Here is a 2500-nt window from a genome sequence, read left to right on the forward strand (position 1 = left end):
AAACTAAAGAAAAATATATAATGATGATAATAACGAACAAAAAAAAAAAAAAATGAGATCAAACTCGTAAATATATCAACACACACACACACACACACACACACACACACACCAAACCATACATATATAACAAACGGTAACATTATATAACGCATCTCTCTCTCTCTCTCTCTCTCTCTCTCTCTCTCTCTCTCTCTCTCTCTCTCTCTCTCTCTCTCTCTCTCTCTCTCTCTCTCTCTCCTATAACGAATGGCAGGGCGTGGTGGTGACAAGTACAGAGTGGAAGTAAGAAGATGGGATAAAGGATGGGTGGTGATGGTGGTGGTGATGGTGGTGGTGATGGTGGTGGTGGTGGTGGTGGTGATGGAGGTGGTGTTGGTAGGGAGGTGAAGCCTTGTAGGAGGATGTATGGGGGAGTTAATGGAGGAGGAGGAGGAGGAGGAGGAGGAGGAGGAGGATAAGTGGGAGAATTTGATGGGAAGAGTTTAATGGGTGAGAGAGAGAGAGAGAGAGAGAGAGAGAGAGAGAGAGAGAGAGAGAGAGAGAGAGAGAGAGAGAGAGAGAGAGAGAGAGAGAGAGAGAGAGAGAGATCCTCCAACAAAAGACTGGAAAAAAGCAAAAATTAAACAATTATAGAATAGAATCAATTTATTCCACCCAACATCATCATCATCATCATCATCATCATCATCATCATCATCATCATCATCACAATACATTCCTCTGTTAACTTTATTTCTATGATGTGATATACTTACACACACACACACACACACACACTCTCTCTCTCTCTCTCTCTCTCTCTCTCTCTCTCTCTCTCTCTCTCTCTCTCTCTCTCTCTCTCTCTCTCTCTCTCTCTCTCTCTCTCTCTCTCTCTCTCTTTCTTACACACGTCACAACCTTGTCACACCAAAGATACCTGGTATGGGAGGAGGAGGAGGAGGAGGAGGAGGAGGAGGAGGAGGAGGAGGACAGGTGAGGAAAGACAGGAAGATGATAGGCAAGAATAAAGAGGCAAAGAGAAGAATGGGTGATGAGAGGAAGGGTGAACAGAAAGAAGGGAAGAGGAAGAGAAGGAAATAAAGAACAGATAATGAGAGGAGGGGAGGGAAAGGAAGGGAGAGTGGAGAAGTGATAGAGGAGAAGAAAATAAGAAAGTGGAGATATGGAGATGGGGAAGGAAGAAAAAAAAGATGAAGGAATAGAAAAGCAACATAATAATAATAATAATAATAATAATAATAATAATAATAATAATAATAATAATAATAATAATAATAATAATGATAATAACAGCAACATGAACATATACACTTTTTCACTATACTTCTCTCTCTCTCTCTCTCTCTCTCTCTCTCTCTCTCTCTCTCTCTCTCTCTCTCTCTCTATCCTTACTCCTGTTTCTATTCCCTTTCTGTTTCTCACGTCTGTTCCTTCCCTCCCTCCCTTCTTCCTCTTCCTTCATTCCTTCCATTCCTGCCAAATTCCCCGCCACGTCTATTTCAGGGTTGTGTCGCGGCCTCCTCCTTATATTCGGGTTGTGATCCTTATAATTAGCTTATCTTTATTTGTTTACTTATTTGTTTATTTTTCGCTTGATATGACTTTGTTTTTGTTTTTTCAAGTAAGGAAATCTGTAACCGCGTGTTTTAATTTTTGTTTTATTTGTTTGTTTATTTATTTGTTTGTTTGTTTGTTTGTTTTCAGTCAGAGTTGGTTATTTCATCATCCTTTTTTTTTCCTTGTAATTCTTTTCTTTCTTTTTCCTCTTCATTTTTTTTATTATCTCTTCTCGTTTGTCTTTGTCCTCCTCCTCTCTCTCTCTCTCTCTCTCTCTCCCTCTCTCTCTCTCTCTCTCTCTCTCTCTCTCTCTCTCTCAGTTCTCCCTTAACTCCCATGTTTCATTCTTTCTTATCTATCTCCTTTCTTTCTCACTAATCCTCACTTCTCATCTTTCCTAAACCTTCTTATTATCTCCCTTTTCTTTTCCTCCTTACTTATACTTTCCTTCTCCTCTTCCTCCTCCTCCTCCTCTTCCTGCTTCTCCTCCTTCACTACGCCACCAAAATAAAAAATAAGAGACAAGATACTGAAAAAAATCTATTAAATATATTCAGAGTACAGGTAACAAATTAATTAAAGCAGGTAGAGCAGTCTTCTGTACTAGCAAGGTGGATCCGCTAACCCTTCTTCTACTCCTCCTCCTCCTCCTCCTCCTCTTCTTCTTCTTCCTTCCAGCAGGGACCTATATTTTTCAAGGCTCACTCTTCCGAAATATAGAAATAAATGGAGATGTAAACGATAATTCTTATGCTATTGAAAGACAGTCTACGATTTTTCTACCATAACAGCACGAAAGTATACAGGAATGACGGGACGACACACACACACACACACACACACACACACACACACACACACAGCCAAGACACCATTCGCTACACTCATGATGAACAATACAGTGATACATACAGACGTACACAGTGCAATCGTGGACACA

The 2500-nt window shown here is 40.2% G+C and overlaps 1 protein-coding gene across 1 annotated transcript in view; it reads right to left on the minus strand.

Annotated features, from left to right (window-relative positions):
- Positions 1–2087: 2087 nt before the first annotated feature.
- LOC135089046 (heart- and neural crest derivatives-expressed protein 1-like) overlaps positions 2088–2500 on the minus strand; it is a 6591-nt gene continuing 6178 nt past the window's right edge. The window contains exon 2 of the mRNA XM_063984236.1: positions 2088–2500. This exon is cut by the window's right edge and continues 2616 nt beyond it. The gene's annotated coding sequence lies outside the window, so the exon portion shown is untranslated.

This window comes from Scylla paramamosain, chromosome 32 (genome assembly GCF_035594125.1).
Source record: "Scylla paramamosain isolate STU-SP2022 chromosome 32, ASM3559412v1, whole genome shotgun sequence".
In the NCBI taxonomy this organism is placed as follows: Eukaryota; Metazoa; Arthropoda; class Malacostraca; order Decapoda; family Portunidae; genus Scylla; species Scylla paramamosain.